Consider the following 19,455-nt stretch of genomic DNA (forward strand, 5'->3'; position numbering starts at 1 on the left):
ATTTCTATTTATTTATTTATTTATTTGCCAGGATTCTACAGACAAAAAAAGAGATGATTTTGATGATTTCTTCTTCTTTTTCTTCTTTTATTTTTTTTCCCCCATCCGTTTTCTCTTTTCCTTTCCAGGACTCTGGAGTGGTGGGTTGATTCTGTGTAGCTGTTGTTGTTATTGTTGCAAAATAACCTGTAAGTCTATAAATATTCTGCTTGTATGGAAGTGTCTAACTGTGCTGGGGATGGAAAATCGCTATGGCTTTTCTGGAAGAAGGTTTTATTTCTGCACTTTTTGCTTATTGCTGGGCAAAGGCCTTTGCTGGGAGGTGGGGGGGGGAATAATGCAAAACCTTGGCAATCTGTATTTCGAGTGCTTTTTGCAGGGGGTGCAGAGGGAGGGGACCTGTCACCTCAACCTTCTCCGCTCCTGTATGGAAATGTATTGCCCTGTATGTAAATCTGTGGAGATTTCTGCCCCTGTCTCCCAGCCTTGCGTATTTATTTCGAGGGGGCCTGCTGCGAGCGTATGGTTTGGGGGTGGTTCAGATCGCTCAGTTTTCTTTCCTAGTCGGGTATTTGGGCTGCGAGGGGCTGGTCGGGGTTGTGGGGAGCAGGAGAGAGCACTCTCCGGGCTGCGATGGCATTCCCGGGCCCTGGTGATTAATAGAAATTTGTTTACGAGAACAACCACCGCAGGTCACGGTGCCCTCGGTCCACTCGTGCAATTGCTCGGAGCTACTGATTCCACCACCGACGAGCCCACGGAGCGGCCACCGTGGACACAGAGTCCCCGGCTGCTGCCTTTATTTTGATTTCTCAGCTGAGCTCTTGAACCGAAACGCTTTAAAGCAAGGGCGGGGGGGGGGGAATAAATTAGGAAGAAAGCCCTTCTGCTAATACGACTCGTCATTAAAAATAGCCCGGTGGCAACACAGGGATGGTACTCCCGAGACACTTGCGGTGGTACAGATATGCTGGAGAGACGGCTTTCCTGTAGTTAAAACGCACTATGTAATTCCCAGGGAGTGAGCGCAGCCGGAGCTGAGTGACTTGTGCGACTCCGATCCCGGCCCCGGGCAGGGAAGGGGCTCCCGGGTCTGCAAGTGGCCAAAGGAGAGACAAACCCAAGAATACCGACTCTGCTCCGGGATTTTGATTTTCGTTTTTCCTCAACCATGAAATTCAAAGGAAGGGGGTTGCTGGGGGAGGCAGATCTGTGCTGTTTGCCATTTCTCTGCAGTGTGTGACGCTTTCGCTTTAGCCGGAGCCCGGCGAGCCCAGCGCCCGCGGGACGCTCGGGAGCAGCGAGAGCGCTGCCGCTTGGGGGATTTTTGCTGGAGACCCGAGGTCGAGCACGGCTTCCGTTCAAGTAGCACTTTCACAGGAGAGATTTCTCACCCTGCCTGGTCACAGCCAAGCCGGGCTTGCATCAGAGTTTCCATTCTAACTCCCCTCGTTGCAGGGACATAAAGAGCAACCAGCAGCATCCCCTTCGGACTGGGAACTGCGCGGCCTGGGCGCCTTTGCTGGGTTTTTGGCCTTTCTCCTCTGGTTTCATACCTTCTCCTACTCCCTCTCTGTCACTCACGGCCTGGCTGCAGCTACCCTGGGGCTCCTACCACCTGCCTGCACTTCCTGCTGTACCCAAAACCAGCAGTGGTTCCTGTGGGGTCTTGCTGGGGACTTTAGGGTGCTGGGGATGGGGTTGTTTCCCTTGGAACCCTCTCACCCCCTCAGACAGAGGGATTATTGCTGAGTGAGGCCTTGTCATCCTCTTCCCTTGCCTGTCCCATCTGAGTCCCAGCTCTGGGGGCCTGCATGGCAGCCAGTGGCAGTGTGGTGGCTGCCAGAGCAGCAATGTCCCGGCAACAGCCTCCCTTGCCTCCACTAGCTGACAGCAAGCGGCTTCACCCTGGGGGGAAAGGTGGCCTCACAGTGGGGAGTGTCACTGAAGGGAGTGTGGGAAGCCACCAGCAGCCCTTGTGCTGGCTGTGGGATGTTCCTCATCGGCCTGGGGCTCGGGGTGGCTCCTGCACACCCACGAGGTGCCTGTGTAGCACATGGAGGAGCAGCAGCTCAGCCCTGCTTTTGGGGTGCTGTGGCAACCCCACTGAGGGGGGGGCCAGCCCCACACACTCCTCTCTCAAAAACACCCTCCACACTGCAGAGAGCTCCTCACCCAAGCAAGGGTTTGAACCCTTGTGTGCCACCCTGCGAAGTGGTGGCAATACTGGAACAGGGGCAATGCTGCTGGGAAATGGTCCCCTTGGAGTTGGCAGGAGTATTTCTGGTCGCACTGGAGCAGCTCCAAGGAGCAGGAGCGGAGGCAGGAGCAGTGCTGGGCATCACCACAGGTGCCTTGCACCCCTCCGCGGGCTGTCCCTCTCCAGCCTCTCCATGCCCCCCCGGCAAAGCTCCTGGGATGAAAAGCAACCCCTCTGCCTGCGTGCTGGCGTGCAGGGCATGAAGTGGCGTGAAATTATTCAGCTGCCTCTGAGAGCTGCAGTTGGATGTTGAAGGCCCTTGGAGCTGGAGGTGCTGCTTGGCAGCAAGGGGAGCTCCTGGGTTTGGGTCATTCTCCCCATCACCCAGGGGACACAGGACAGGTTTTTAAGGTATATCTAGGCCAGTATGTATTTTTCCCGGGTGAATTGCACCCCTGGAAAGAAGTGCGTGTCTTTTACAAAACACTGCTTAAATAAACAGTACCCAACTGTAATTTTTTCTTTTAAATTAACTCCTTCAGGCCATGAGGCTTCCCCATCCCCACACAACTGCCAGGACTTTTTAAGGAACAAAAATGTGTCTGGGAGAGAAAAGTTTAGCCTGACAGAAGAGAGCCTGTGAACCTCTCCCCTTCTCCATGGCCCTCGAGGATGGGTTTTGGGAACAGCCTGCCCATTTTGGAGCTGGGTGCCGCCACATGAATGTTACTTAAAAGGAGTTTCGTGCATATTAATGCATGTGCAGCGAGACCAGGCTGCACACTGTGCGGGGACAGCCGATTCCCTGCCTGAATTCAACTATCTTGTTTTCTAATCTAACCTACTTTTTTTCTTTTGCCTTTTTTTTTTTTTTGTCAGAGGCCAGTGCTTTGCAGGAACCTGTTCTCAGTGCAATCTCAGAGCTTTTTGTGGGTGTCTGATTTCTGTAACACGTTTTGGTTTCCAGTATGAATGTAATGTACAGAGAACATCATGACACTGCTCTAGGTGAATGTGATCTTATCTACCTGACATTTAGGGGTTTTTTAACCGTCCAATTCACCTGATTTGCATAAAAATCACATGATTTTACTTTTTTTCCTCCTTTTTTTTTCATGCATCATCATAACAAACTACTTGGGTTTATCAGGCTGCTTTCTGCCTATCAGCATGAACACAGGGCCTGTCTCTCTCCCCTTCATTCCTTCCCGATGGAGGTTGGGGATGTTAAAGGTGGCAGGCACTTCTGATCTCAGACAGCCACTGAAATCCTTAATAAGCAAATGTGTACAGTTTAACTTCCAAGAAAACAAAGCAGCTGAGCATGCATACCATCGGGTTCCTGTTAATTTAAATAGATGAGACTTCTTTTTATCGATAAGGAAACTCCCCCGGAACAACCCCCTGGATCCCAGCAGGCTCCCCCTGCCACAGCCGTCCTCATTACAAAACAAGGCCGCAATTAAAATAAACTCCAAGAGCTAAACAAACTGCTGCCTCTCGCTGGTCATGTGTTAGCTTTAGCCTTTAACGCAGAACAAAACATTTTCTTGGGTATCGGAAGAGGCATGGGATCCAACTGGGAGGAGAAGAGGGAGCAGCAGCCGGGTGTATGGGAATGGCAGGGTGCTGTGATGCTCATCGGGGCTCCTTTCTCTTGCTTTCTTTTCTTTGTTTTTCTTGTTTTAATTTGAGTGTTTGTGATCTGACTCGGTCTTTACTGCAAGGGAAAAGGCTGGAAGTGGAAAAACTTGAATGTCATGGTAAAGCCTGGCTGTCCCAGCACGCCCTGGGCACACCTGACCATACCTCACCCCCACCCAGCCTGGCTCCCACTCAGCCCACCATCCACTTGCCCATCCACAAGCCCCCAGCCCAATTTGTGTTACTGCCATCACACCTCGTGCAGAGGCTTTAGGTGTCCGTAGATGCCACTCGGCATCTGGAGCTGGACTGGTATTGGGAGGGGGAGCACAGGGTGACCAGGACAGGACCAGAGGGATGGTGAGATGGCTGGAGGGAGGGAGAGCCAAAGGCTGCAGTGGGGTGTGCGGCCGGCCCGCAGTGCCTCCGTGTCACAACGTGGCTCTTTGAACTGCCAGAGAGCACGTTGTCACCTCCTGCCATGTGCAGACACCCCGTTTGGGGTAATGAATCGTGCTTAGACCAACACCCCACAAGAAGAACTGCTCCGATGATAGGGGGGTGTGCATCCACACCGTGTGCAGATCAACCCCCAGGATAATATTCCTGCAAAATTGCCCAAATAACTGGCATATCTGCTTGGCGCTTGGTGCCAGGAGACAGTGCAGACTTGCCTGTCAAAAATGACTTTCCTCCCACATAGGAGCAAAATATCTGCCTGTCTGCCTGCCTGATCTCCCAAACACTGGCTGTGCATAAACATCAGTTACCGGGAGGTGGGTAAGGGCCGTCCCCCTCCCACTGAGCACCCACAGCCCGATGTCAGTCCTGCCCCATCTTTGATTTAAAAAGGAAACTTCATCCAGAAGTTTTCCAGCTGCAGATAATTACCTCTCACCCCTCCCTGGTCCCAATCAATTTTTAACCAGTTATGGACCAAAGCCCGTCCGTGCCTCGGTGAAGCTGTTCTGGATGGGAAGCCTTCTGGCAGGACACATGAACCTTCACCCGGTCAGCATCCCCAGCCCACTCCCTTACTTGTCCCCAAATCTTGTCATCCTTGGCACCCTCAAAGCTATGAAGCATGTGACCTGTGGAAGCTGAAAATCCCTGGCCCGTGGCTGAGCAGCACCACTGACCTCCTTCCTTTTCAACAGATCTGTCAGCTCTCAGCTGTCAAGATTAAAAAAACCTCACTAACCCATACAGATACTTTTCTGATAAGGAGTTATGCTGAGGTAGTTCAAACCTAATGTGTAAGTTGCTTTGTTGGGGAAAAAATAATAAAAAGAATAAAAGGTAGTGCTTGCTTTGGTTGGTTTATAGTATTCTTTATTACTCTTATGCCTCAGAGAATCTTGCAGATCCCTGATATTAAAAAGCAGCGGAGAGCCTAAGAAGAAGGATGATGCCTCAAACTTTTACAGGCATGAGGACATTATAATTAAAAGAGGGATTTGCATTGATCCTGATAATTTTCGAAAAGGCCTCTAAAGTTCAGGCTAAACTAGCCTGGGTTTTTTTTGTTGTTGTTTTTTAATAAGTCCCTGGACGTCTCAGCCAGTAGAGTGCTATGTGAATTTCAATTTCTCTCTTCAAATAAAACATCGATGTAATTTTTATATTCTTTGAAATGATCTGTGCAATTTTGTTCACAGAAACTCTTTGATTTAGACTTAAAGGATTTAGTGACTGGATAGGAGGGTATCCGGAAGTAATGGTGAAAATGGTAATTATTTGTTTTACTGCCTTCTGAAATTCTTTTATTTCTCTGCACTATCTCTAAAAGCATGTCTGGCAATAACAAGCTGTCTCTGAAAAGAATTCAATTAAATGTATTGCCAACAGAATATTTTATAATTTTTTATACCAGTAGTTAGAGTGTTAAATAATATATTAGTAGATTTATAGACTACATTTAGGTACAACTATGAATAGCTACAGTAAAAACTCAGAATATTCATGTGAAAAAGGAGGGGGGGAAGTTTGGATTCTGGGTTTTAAGATTTTTTTCTCCTCGTTCTTCTTACTTGAGTTTCAGTTTTAAAACTTAAAAAGAATTAGATTTTCATATCTTTTTTCTGTTATTCTCAAATGACAAGCATAAGTTAACTATTTTTTGAGACAAAAATTCCCATGAGATTTCTCCTTGTTTTAAATAATTAAATATTAAAGGAGTAAGAAAGAAGCAGGCAGATCCTACGATATGGACATGAATCAAATGAGATATTTATTTGCATAGGTACATGGCAAATAGGAAAGGATCGATCACGAAGCTGTATGAAATTGCCAGTTACTCCATTACAGTGTTACAAATAGATTATTACCCATAAGAACATAACTCTTAATGTCCTAAAAATAATTTAACGCTAGGATTATTTTTATTTAATCTGGTAAATGACAAATATATTTTTGATTCCTATAAAGCAGAAATGAAAGGTCTCCAGGAGCTGGGAACTAAACCCAACTGCTCCCCCCCCCTTATTTTTTTATTGACATTTCTTTCCTTTTTTTTCTTCTTTTCTTCTTTCCTTTTTTTCTTTCCAAAATCTCATCAGCTCTTCTGAATTTTGCAATTTATTTCTCCTTCTTTCTCCCTCAAGAAAAACACTTTTCATCAGAAAACACGATACTTTTTCCTTCCGAGACTCCCTGCAAATTGCCTCTCTCCCTCCAGACAAGTTTTGAGGATCAACAAGTTAACCTTCAGAAAGATTACAAAGGTACAAGTGGGCTGCTTAAGAGGTGAATCATTAAACATAAGGTGAAGTGTACGACTGCAGAAGGTTTCAATTAAAGTGACAGTCGAGGCAGCCTTTGCCTGCCCGGGAAGGTTTGCTTTTATTGTCAGAGTCGTGCTGGGAGCTGCGTCCATCCCAGGCAGGGAGAGTTGGTTCCCACCGGCTTCATTCTGCATTCCCAAGGCTGCTGCTGCTACAGTCCTCACTCCTGCAAACAACTCCACCGGTTTCAGCACGATAAATTCAACCGTGACAGCATTAAATTTGGGAAAGGAGCCAGATCTCCTTTATGTCCCATCCAGGCTGAGATCAAGGAGCCCGCCTTGGACCTGCCTTCACCCTCATTACCCTGGCCTGAGGAAGAGCAGGATCAGGCCCACAACCTTCCCCTTTACCTTCCCAAATCCTACTCACTCCTACATTTTTTTCTTTCTTTTTTTTTTTAAGGTGGCTTTGTTTTAATATTACAGCATATTTAATAAGCAGCCTCAGGGTGGAGGGAGAAATGTCAGATCCTTACTGAGCTGTGGAAATCCCATCTGAGTGCTACCTTGTCCCCACATCCCCATGTCTGCTTGTCATGGGGCACCTCTAGCCCTCTTGCCAAATTTCCCATGGGTGCCCAGGGACTGTTTGCACTGACACAGAGTCTATATCAATGCACAAAGGGTAATGCATGGACAACGACCGGTCCACAGGCAACTGCCTCGCACAGAGGTCCCGCATACTTGGAAGGAGTACGTGCAATCTTGGGCTTTTTTTTCCTGGCTTTGTGGAGTACAGGTAGTACTGTAGTGAGTTAGGAGGTGGAAAGGGGTCAGGATAGATATTCCCCTGTCATGGAATAACGTTATGACATTTTTTGGCGCTTCCCTTATTTAAATTTTAAGTATTTTTATATATTTTGCCCCGGCACATTCCCGTGTGTCAGTCCTGAGTGTGGATAAGATCCTCTCCACAAGGATGCTCCAGTGACTGGGTTAATTCCCTCCTGCTAATTTCTTACATAATCATGTGGGCTCAGATCCTCAAAAGTATTTGTGTGCCTGCCTCCCTTGGAAATCAGAGAGTTTAATTGTCTGCTAAAATTATTGTGTTTTGTTTTGAAAGCAGAGCAGGAAATAACAAACTTGGGGTTTATGAGATTTGTTTGCTTCTCTGTGGTCACAGAGCATTTTATCTACCTTCGCAAATAAATTTTCAGTTACATAGTGTTGTGCCCAGATTACAGATGGATTTTTAGAGAGTGACCAGCGGAAACCTGGGTGCCAGCATAGGTTGGGGAATCTGGGTCTTCTCCTCTTGATGCTTCTGGTCCCAATTGGTAAAATTCGCGTAGGACAAAGTCACAATCTCAAAAAGATGCTGGAGGGAAGAATCCATTAAAGCCTGTGAGATGCTGAGATAGGAGGATAATAGAGATCACGTCAGTGAGAGATGCCATCTATTACAGATAACGATTGCACAGCTGACTGCATCTCCCCCTCTGGAAATGGTTCCTTTTTTAGTTTCATTTTTGGCTATACAACCCAAAAGAATTCTTCTCACTCCTTGGCATTTGTCCCCTTCAGATATTTCATGCAATACGGAAGAAGGAGGAATCAAAATACCATGACATTGAAGTTTATTGCCGATTCTGCTCACGTCGGTTGAAATCAGTCACTAAAACCTCAGCCTGCAGGACCCCGTGCTCTGTATTTTTCTTGTCTAGGTAATCACGATGGCAGCAGGGGGAGGTAAGTAGAAGGAAAAAGGACTGATTTTATTAGGTGTTAGAAGAGCTTATTAGAAAACAGGGGGGGAAAAAAGCAATAAAATTATGAAGACAGGAATTAAAACAAGTGATGACTCCCTGCTGACTGCAAGGGGACACTTCTCACGCACCCTTTCTTGGTTTGGAAGATGCCCAGGCATTGATAAACATTTTACGAGAATTCGACTCCACAGCAGCAAGCGGCAGCGAATACCAGGAGAAAATATACTCGTGTGCCAGGATCAGCGAAGCAGCTTCAGAGGCAGCATTTAACCTGCTGCCTTGCAGCCTCTGGGCCCTGTTTGGGTCTGTTGTCAACCAGTAATTTGGATCTGCAGTATACCTGGGTTATATTTAGGCCAATTAAATTAATTGCTGGAACAGACAACCCTTTTTAGACCCAAGGCACTTTTTGCCCCCCTTCTCGATACTGTAGGGCTGATGTAGTGATTTTGGAGCTTTGGTTTGGCAGTCAGAGAATGTGTGTATTTTACATAAGAAACAGCGGCAGGGGTGGATGCTGCTAGACAAATATTTGGTTAATTTTTTGTAATTATTAGTAATAACAATACTCTGCTCTCTCAAGCACCTTTCATCTCTGAGCATTTTTGAAACACTGGTACAGCCAAGCAATGCAGCTCTGCTCTAGGGGCTGTAATTAGCTTTAGCTCCACGTTGTAGATGTGGAAAGTGAGGTCGAGGGAGGTGGGAGGTGGGAGGATCGGAGGTGCAGCAGAGTTGGGGAGCAGTGCCCTGAGCAGCAGCCAACAAGGGCTACCAGAAGTAAAGCTCTGGCCACCGCGAGCCTCGTGGTTGACCTGTCCTGTGAGGCAAACTCATCTCATCATGCCGTGATGATATTCGGGCCAGCTTCTGAGCCAGGAGCCTGAACTTTCCCTCCTAGGAGATTCAAATACACCCTGTCCGGGAGGATATCCCTTGGCCACCAGCCCATGTCATCTCCCCTCATTGTCGGAGGTGATGGTTTCATGTGGTTCCCCTTCCCAGCCCTCCTAGTGACTGGGGTCTCAGTCATCCATGCATTAGATGAGAAGGGTCCCTCAGTGACCAAGAACAAGAGGGACCTGCTGGGCTTTGGAGCCTGTTCCCCACAGCCCTGGGCTACCACATCCTCTTTAGCCAGGTTGGCTTTTTGCCTCTGTCTGCCAGCTGCAGGACCTCTTTCCACAACCCACTGGAGGGTCCTTCCTCCAGGTTCCACCCTATGTGTTCACAGCCCATTGGTCCTCCACCATGCTTAGGTCAGCTCTGTACCAGCTCTGCCCTCCACCTGCAGTATGCTCTAGGTCTCTTGGACATCTGTGTCCAGGCTGTGTTTGTCTTGCTTTGAAATGGGTAGCAAACTCAGGAATTTGGGAATATGCCTTAGGAAATTCAGCCTCTCATTCCAAAATGATTTAATAGATCTCTGCCCACTTCTGACTGACTGATCCTTGTCCCTATTTTTGGCTCTGGAGCAAAGGTAGCAGAATGCACCATATATCCTGCAACCTGGCCACCAACCAGGCAGCCTGACCCATGCCTTTATCACCAGCCCCTTCTGCAGTTAGTACTTGGGGCTTTGGTTCATGACCCTGGTTGGATAAAGCCGTGGTGCCTGGAGAGGTTGCTATTCCACACTGTGACTCATGGATGTATGCAGAGGACACAGATCTCTCAGGAGAGAACCCTCTGAGATTTCAGGACGTGGACCATGATTTGCATGGGCTCTTCCAGTCTGCACCTTCCTTTAGTTAGGAATGTCATGCCATGTTAGGCAGGAACTAGGTCTAAAACTAAGATGGATAAGTCCTAGATCAAACCTTGGGTGAAAAGAAAAAAAAAAAAACAACAAAGAGAAAAAAAAAGAAAAAAAAGAAAAAAGGAATTAATGATCTATCATTTCTATTCTATTTCATTCTATTCTGTTCCATTTTGACCCATCCCAAATGTGTCTTCCCAGCAAGTTCCAGGGTTTAGGCCTTAAGTGCCAGCACAGAGATCCTGGCTGTAATGCTGAAATTAGTTGAGCCCAGCAGATCGTCTCAGCTTTAACCCGACACAAGGATTCAATCACCTAAGTATATTTCAGCTCCCAATTGACCTGGTACTTCTCTCTGTTATTATCCGTGCACAATCTCTCCTGCTGTGCCAAGATTCCTGTGTTCTTCATTTCTCTTCCATCTCTGATGCCACAAAGTCAGGTGAATGTCTTCAAGGAAATCTCAGTAATAAAACCTATTTCCTCTTCCCAGATGCAAAGAGAAAGCAGAGTAATAGTTTCTTTATCCATCAGGGACCGGTTAATGCCTCGCTCCTCATCATCACCAAATGCAACTAATAAAGGAGTAAAGGAGATTTGGCAGTTTAATGCAGCAGCTAATTTTGTGCCTGCTGCCCTGCCAGAAAGTATTTTCACTTTTGGGTGATGCCAGAACAGCAGAGCTGATTAATTAGCCTTCTCTTGAGCAGGAAGAGCTCAGCTAAGATGCCTGCAGCCCCCAGACATCCCTGGCATTGGCTAACCTTGTAGTAGCCGGCGTTCCCAGTATCTCAAAGGTTCATCGGTCTGTCTGTCTGGGTAAGGCAAAAAGACGACAGTGCAGAGTTTTCCCTTGGGAGGGAGCAGGTCTGTTATACAGATCAGGTCTAGCTCTGTCAGTGAGAGAACTGGCCAGGGAATGCTCATAGCATGAAGATGCTGTCCAGGCACCACCGACATGGTGGCTCACAGTGGGTCACTGCAGAGCCCAGTGCTGCGTTTAAGGGAGGCAGTGCACAGACTTGTAAGTCCTTCTACAGATCCAGCTTTGGAGGGGTCAGCACTGCACGCACACTGCACGCAGGTGTGGAGCTCTATGGAAAACGATCCTCAGGAACAGTAATATGTTTGCGCAATGATCAGAAATGCAAAACAAGAAAACTCCAGCCTTGATGGGGAGTGTCTCAGCAGAGACATTCAGACTCATTCACTGATTTCAAAAAGTTGAATACTTGGGAGACATCAGCCACGTTTGAGGGCAGCCCACAGAGCAGCATGTGCCCACAGGACCACAACAGGCAGAGCCCCTGTGCCAGCTCAGTAGTGCTCTTTGTGGGGCATTAACTTCTTCTCAGCTCTCCCTGTCCTGCTTTCATCTTCCATAAGGTGTTTCAGAACAGCTTAAGCCCATGGATGTATTAATTAAACTTGGGGACAGGAACAGGTTGTTTCTGTAGGGCCTGGTCATCTTCCTTTACATATAATTTCTCAGAGGTAATGCCTGAAAGAGTTTGCAAGACCAGGAACTTAGTGAGCATGTTTGTAGGCAGAGAAACTCTCTCGAAGCATGTGATATGTAGGATCCTGCAAAACAAGTCCTTTGGTCTTGGTGGGTCAGTCTAGATGCTGTGACAGTAATGATATCACTGAGAATTTGAGTCTGGAGACTTGAACAGCTTCTGCAGTCTAAAAGTTGCTGAGGGGACGAGCAGCTGCAAAGTGCAGAGCAAGTGAATGGTGGGATGTACTTCTCCTCTGGACTTGCTGGGCTGTAGTGTGAACCTGGGCAGGTACCCCAGCATGAGCATCTTCATCGGGGCAGGATAACTGTTCTGCTTTTGTAATGGGTGCAGAAAAACAGATGCTCCAAAGAGGCCCCTCAACTCATTCCTAAGGAGCAGCCTATGGTAGGCTGGTTGTGCCCTACAAGTTCCCCTACAGACCATCCCGGTGGCTACCTCAGGTGTGAACACCAGCCTTGCAGGAGTTCAAACACTACTCCCATTTGAGGTTTTTCTGGCTATTCCTGCCTCCTTGGGCTTTCTGAGCATCACTTCTGTCAGCCCCATGTGTCAAGCTGAATTTTCTGACTCAGGTGCTTACTCAGGGAGACACAGGTTTATCCATTGGGAAGCTTGAACACATCTTTAGTAGGAAGCAAGGGCTTATACCCTACTGCAGGTAGGTGAGGTTTAAATCAGTCTTTAAAGCAATCCTGCCAGAGGGAAGCACAGTGTCCCTTGGTCAGAGACTCAGAACAGCTGGTGATGGTTGAAACGCCACGTTTCAATGCGCCAAACAGCTAAACTGCAACACAGGCAGGGGAGACCTTGATCCAACCAAGAAGATAAGGTGTTTCAACTGGTACAAAGTAGCCAGTACAAAATTAGACCAAAAACACAGAGAAAGCTGGATCTATGAAGTGGCGGTGCAGCCTGGTGATGGGGTACAGCCTTCAGGCACAGCATGACATCACATATTACCGAGATAAGGGACCACAAGCACACAGCCAAAAAAATGGAAGGAGTATCAGTTTTGCATTTTTCTGCAGTGAAACACTTTTTCGTGTAAAATGTATTATGCAGATGTTTCCTTCGCACTGTATCCAACTTCATGATGAGAGGAAAGAAGTTGCTTTTCTTCCACAATCCAGCTTTGACATGGTTACTGCAGCTGGTGTAAGACCCTCGTGATTTCTTAGCAGATGCAATGGCAACACAGTTAGAAAGGGTGGCCTTGGCCCTTCCCAGGCATGGTGGTATCTGTGCATGATGAGAGTTAGATGAGGCTAAGCATCCCCCTGACCTTGCAGGGCAGCCCCCCTGTTCCTGATGAGCTGTGTGCCCAAGTCGGCTGTAGAGGGGTGGGTGCTGTGCCAGTGTTCTCAGCACATGGCACAGACAGAGCTGCAGGGGCCATGCACTGGCTGCGAGCTTCACAGAGATTGACAAATCAACTCACCTTGATTTATCCTACTTTTCCAGATGATATCTTGAGATGTCTCAATCCTGTTGCTCCAGCCCAACCTGGCAGATAACAGACAGCTTGTGCACCGCTGGGACAGGTTTTAGGCAGTGGGTGAGTCCAGCTGGCAGGAAGCTCATTGCCTGACTGCAAGGGGACAAATCTTTCTGCTGTGGCAGTCACGAGATCAAGAAAAGCTTTTTCCTCAGAAGAACTTGTTGATTTCAAAAATAAAACAGCCATGGCCTATGCTCCCAGGAATGTCTGGGACCAGGAAAAGGGAAATCCATTTTTCTGTTTCTAGTGCAATTTGCACTGTAAAACCTAAACAACGTTTGTTCCTCTGGACGTCCCCAGCTCCACGCTTCTGTGGCATTTATCAACACAATATTTTGGTGAGTGACTTTCCTCTAGTTAACTAGCATGACTTATAAGTGGCATGGTGACAGTGCCGAATTCCAATATCTGACAGCTTCCTTCTTCTTTCCCATAGCAGTCAAGTGGATCTAGGGAGTGCTCCACTCATGGAACAAACAGCCTGACCTGAAGGTATCTTTGGACCAAACCAAGGCCCAAACCTGTAAAAACTTGTGCACCTGTTCAGATTTGAGAGCATGAGTAATCTCAAAGACTGAACATATTATTGCTATCATTTATTCATATGCACTATTTCTATGGCTTTCCCCCCCCCTATTATCTCAGTAAACATTAATGAATGGTTCTCAGGTGCCAGCACACTGCTTCATTGTTAGGGTGGCAGGTCACAGGGAATGATTAAAATGATGGGAAAAAATGGAAGGTTGGATTTAAAAATGTCTGGTTTTATCAAAGTTCCTTTGCGTAGGTTCTGGAGCATAGGAAATTCAGGATACCCTAATGGTGGGTTTTGAGATATTTCAGAAAATAGGAACCATTTCCCAAGCTGCTTTGTTTCCTCCTCTTCTGAAAGGTTCATGAAAGCCATTAGAGATGTCTCCAAACCTTGCTGCCACTTAAGAGTTAATGCACATGGCTAAAAACCAGACTTTCACATCATTTTGGATGAAAAACCATTTCTTCTCATTTAACTTACCCCTGAGAAAAATGTTGCTCCTAAATTTGGCTGCCTGATTTTATTAAGCACTGCTGTTTTCACTGGGACCTAAGGACTTGCTAAGGTCCAGCCAGGCTTAGATGTCTGACCACATGCCCTGGGAGGGTGCTCATCCCCTCCAGCCCTGGATGCTGGTGCAGGGAAGTGGCTTCTGTGTCCCCCATTAGGAAGAGGAATTTCATCAGGGGACAAAGCCCAAAGGGTTGGTTTTCTGCAGCCATGCTTGTGAGACAGGGACCTAATGCTGGGTGCTTGGGAGTGACAAGTGTCTCTGGATCCATGACCTGGTTGCTGAGGGGTTGGGACAGGTTGTCTCAGTGTGGGATCAAGATTTGGGGTAGGTTCTCTGACCTTCACACCTGGGACTGGCCTTGTACTGTCTGCCATTGTGGGAAGGAGAGTGACCATCACACACTCAGCCAAGAGCTGGAGAACCTCCACCTGCTGCTTGATCACTCTCTGTGTGACACCCCATTGGGGGAAAACCTTGCCAAAATGTTAAAAGGACAGAACTGGCAAAATATTCAAAGCCTGGTCTGGAGATGATTCCTCAGCAGTGAGAGGTTTGGTGCAAATGTCCAGTTGAGTTAGTTCATGCAATGGCAAAGGGCTGGGAGGTATCCTCAATTCCCAGGCTCGGAGCTGGGGATGGGTGAAATTGTTTCACCTGAAACTTCCCTTGTGTGAAAAATGCAAATTTGGTGACAAATAGTTTTGAACATTATTGCTGGTTGAACTAAATTGTTTGTCCTGAGAAAAAAATTCCAAGAAAGTACATTTGCAATGTTTATTTCAGTTTGAAATTCCCCTCCATTTTACTTGTAAATAGCTCCAAATCAAAGCACAGCATTTTCTCCTCACCTTTCACGTTTTCTGTAATTTAAATTAATAGTCCTAGTTGCAATCTGAACTAATTCCCTCCTTCCTGACTTTTCAGAACTGCTCATGAAACAAAACAACTCCAAATTCATTTTTTCAGACAGCTCTCCTCAGAATCATTAGACATATTAACATCCACCACATAAATGAAACCACAGGCTATCAATGTTTTGAGACAGCTGTATTTCCCACCATAAATTTGCATAGCATCACCTTTGTAGCACTCTGAATTACTCTACCAATATATTTTTTGGGAAAAATGCAACTTACTGGTACTGGATCTAAAATTAGGAGACTAAAAGTCCCCAGGCAAAACCCCAGCCATGCTCTCATCCACCAGTCCCAGGTTTCTCTTCCTGCCTATGTCTACTACTGGACAACTTCGTTCCTTCTCCAACTCTCCTCATTGTGTCTGTTCCTAAGAAAGTGGCATCGTCCTGTTTTCTTAACCTGTTTCTTTCTTCTTTTGCAAAGCCATGCCACTGAAATATCTGGTCCAAGGAAAGATTTTAAACTCCTTTTCATCGGCAAAGCATGACCTTTCAGAGGGTTCCAGCATCTATCCCTGGAAAATTTCCATTTTTGCCACCACTTAAGGTTTTCATCAAACTCCCATCTAACAAAGTGTAGTTCTCAGCAACTGGAAGCAGAAGCAATTCAGCCCTCTGGGCAGTGATATTTGTCTGCATCAAGAAAATTCTCCCGATTAGACAGAAAATGGATATTTCTTCCCCCGTAATATATACTTTTAGTGAAATCCCCCAGCTCAGTTCCCCTCCCCCCCTCCAAAAAATAATAAGAGCAGAAACAGAAAATAATGAAACAAAAAAATGCTTTTCCTGCAGAAAGCACCGTTTCCTGGTGAGCTCTGCCACCAGGTCCTGCTCTGTCTCTTGGGAGGCAGTGGTTGAGAGGTGCAGGAAGGCAGCAGTTCAGCCCGGTAGTTTGTATGCAGTTCCTGCCAGCTTTCTGCCTCCCACACCCCCAGCTGTCCCATGGAAGTGCAAGGTTTTGCTTTCCCTGCTGTGGGAACATAAGAAGATGAGCCTTTTGGGGAGGGATTTGCTTCCCACAGTTAACTGGAGATGAGGGTAATGGTGGGGCTGATGCTTTCCTCTGCTCTCTGGTGAGCTGTGTCTTCTCATCGGTGATACTGATGGAAGTGGCCCAGCTCCCTCCACCCAAGGTCATGCTGGGATGTGCAGCAGGGCTGAAAGCTGAGGATTGTGTCCCTGGGTGGAGGGGATTGGTGCAGACTCTTCAGGTCCCATGTCTTCCACTGGATGGAGGAGGCTGGCTCTGCATGGCCCTCGGGCTGCCATGCAGTGCTCAGCACACTGAGCTCACCCCACCTCCTGCACCCAGGTGGAGATTAGGCAACATTTAAGGAAAAAAAATATGGGGGTGGAAAAAAGGGAAATGAGAAAGAAAAAGAAACACGAAGGAGATGATGATGAAATGTTAGCCCTGCCTACCAGGGCAGGGGCAGTGAGAGCAGCACTAGCAAAACACGCTCACGCTGCCCCAGAAACAGCCTGTGGAAAGATATGGGTCAGTTAAGATGGGTGTACTCAGGAGGCCCATGCCCAGAAATGCCACATGCAGTAGGAGCCCTGCTAGGCAAGTGCCAGGGAGCTGTTGTTACGTGGCCATTGCAGAGATGTGCTGCCAGGGCTGGAGAGGTGGAGGAGGAGGAGGAGGAGGAAGAGGGAAGGAAGGCTTGGGGAGTTTCTCATGTCATTGCCATGATTTCTGGCAGCCCAGCTCACCTCCTGTTGCCTTGGGAAGTTTGAGTCTCGTCTTGCCAGGTTGTGCTGGAGCAACTGAGTGAGGAAGGTCCTGAGCAACAGAGCCTGTGCTGGGTCCAAGCTCCCTTGCTCCATCCTCTCCTCTAGCATGTGAGTTTGGGGCTGGAGCTGCTGAGCAGTTGAATTGTTAACCTCTGACCTGTCTCCCCAGGGCTCCCTGCAGGGAGTTTGGGCCTTTTTCAGCCCACAAAATGTTGCCCAGGAGGTCTGGGTCCTTGCAGAGCTCATTTACAAACCCTCATGACAGGTTACTTCGCAGAGCAATCCTCTGCAGAGCTCTCTCTTCTGGGAACAAAACTCTTCCTGAGGACAGGTCTCCTGAGAGGGGCCTTGAGCTGGTACTGGGTTGTTGTTATCAAGCAGGGACAGTATTTTGCATAGAAAAACTTCCTCTAAGAGAGCTCAGACTTTCTGCAGCAGCATCTCCCAAAGGTGTTGGAGGCTCTGGTTTACCACTTCTCCTGTGTCATACTTCATGGGTAGGAGCCTGCATCCAGTCCCATGTGCAGTACCATGGCAAATCCAGCACAAATAGCTAGAGACAGTGTTCGGAAATGTGTGTGTCTCTTACAGCAGCAGAGCAGGGAGCTGGCAATGGTTTGGCTGTCCCTGCCAGGCACCATTTTCTTCCTCCACAGCTGGCAAATACTTTGGCACCTGCAGCTGCTTCCCGAGAGACTCCTAGGAGTGAAGGAGCTGTCGCCTGCTTGCAAAGCCCGGCATGGCAGATTTGTGGAACAAATCAGGATGAAAGTGCTGCATATGAGTAATTGGGTTTTAGAGATGCAGCTAAAGAAACCATGTACCCACCGTTGGGTACCACCTGTTATTGCTTTCCCCAGGCCATTTGTTTGGGCTCCACAGAGATGTGCTGGATACTTAGAAACTCTCAAGTTCTAAAACTTTCTGCTCATATCATGAGAATAATGAAAATCCAACTCGAGTGATGAGGTTCTCAAATTTAATCACTTTAAAACACATCGGCATTAATCCCAGGGCCCCATGAATACTTTATGACATCAGATACGTGTTGACACTTTGAAGTCAGGTATTTTAAGGGATTGTTCAGGTCTTTTATAATTAAAAGGATTAAAAAATATAGGAATGTATTAATTTTTCTTCTAGTTTCTGTCTCCTCCTCCTCTGAACAAGCCAATGAAGTCATAAAAAGCAGGTGTAATGGAAAACAAACCCAGAAGTCTCCCTGCTGAGAAATGTTGCCGAGCAATGTTTTTTTTTATTTCAGCAGGAGGAAATGGTGACATCAAAATGATATTGTAACATAGTTGGCACTAAACAAGTATAAAGTGTTCTAGATGACAGCACATCATTTCACATGCCTTCTATGCTCTAGGTATTGAAAATAAACCACCTGACACGTAGACCATAAATATATTTCAGAGACTGAGTGAGATCCAGGAACACCAGATATTGCAGCTATCCTGGATGACTGGCTGCACTGAACTTCCCTCTCCCTGTGAGGCATTTCAGAAGCATCCCAGTGGCCCCAGTGGTCCCAGTGGTGAAAACCCACATCCCAACCCAGGATGGAGCACCAAGTCTGTGGAAAAGGTTCTTGACCTTGTGCTGTCATCTACACTAGGGTTTTGCTGTGGCAATCATACCGTAGTTAGTCCTCTGGACATCCTCACCAGGAGGGAAAGGATGAGCCTGTGGGCTTGCTGAGCAACTGTCTCACTTGTTTGACATCCATTGGTGTCCCACCCATTGCTTAGGACATCTCCACCTGCCTCTCAGCTGCAGCTATGAGCCAGGTTCCAACTCCTGAGCTGTATTTTAACTTCTGTCCCTTGCTTTTCAGAGCCAGACCCTGGGCAGAACAGTTGATGTCCTTTGCATCCAGGGCCTATGGCCTTGGAATTGATTTTGTGAGACTGTACCATCCCCATGGGCCATGGAAAACAAGAGGGAAAAGGGAGGCAAGACTTGGACTCTGTCCTTTGGAGAAGATTTGATCAAACATCCTTCCACTTCCCAGACCCTTCATGTGGTGCCAGCAGCCTGGTTCCCAGGGCACAGAGCAGTAGCCTCTGACCACCTTCTTGTGCCAGCAGCTGAAAATGGTCACAGCAACATCAACAGCAGCATGCCACCACTCAGGTGCTGCATTTTGCTTCCTCATATGCACTTTACCCACCTATTCTCTGAGTCCTGCTTTAGGTACAAACTCTCCCTGCCAGGAAGTTTATTCAGCATGGCCAAGTGTTTGGCTCCCACAGGACTCGCAGTGAGGTGGTCATGCAATGATGACAGGGTCTGACAACAGTACAGGGAGAAGATTCAGTACTGGAGGAGGCCAGCTGAGGAATTTGTCTTGCATCATGACTGGAATCTGATTGAAATACCCAGGTGGTTTGGTTTGAGGTTACCTCTCTCCATCCCGCTGACCCCAACCCTCACCTCATTCCTTCCCACGTCAGAGCTCACTCAGTTCTTGCCAATCTCGTGTTCATCTTTTCACCGCTGGTCCCCTGCTCCCGCTTGCTGTTCTGCAGGTCTTCCTTGCTGGGTCACCACTTGATTCCTCTGTTTGCACGGCAAGGACATGGGCTAGCCACACTTTCCTCTCCTCCTTCCCTTCTGCCCCTAG

At 47.4% G+C, this 19,455-nt stretch overlaps 1 long non-coding RNA gene across 1 annotated transcript in view; it reads right to left on the reverse strand.

The window, feature by feature from the left end:
- Window positions 1-5,830: 5,830 nt before the first annotated feature.
- LOC127468779 (uncharacterized) overlaps window positions 5,831-19,455 on the reverse strand; it is a 107,296-nt gene continuing 93,671 nt past the window's right edge. The window contains exon 5 of the long non-coding RNA XR_007903680.1: window positions 5,831-7,984. This is a non-coding gene — a long non-coding RNA (uncharacterized LOC127468779). The remainder of the gene's footprint in view (window positions 7,985-19,455) is intronic.

Source organism: Manacus candei, unplaced genomic scaffold (assembly GCF_025592945.1).
Source record: "Manacus candei isolate 608988 ecotype Guabito, Panama unplaced genomic scaffold, ASM2559294v1 h1tg000015l, whole genome shotgun sequence".
NCBI lineage: Eukaryota > Metazoa > Chordata > Aves > Passeriformes > Pipridae > Manacus > Manacus candei.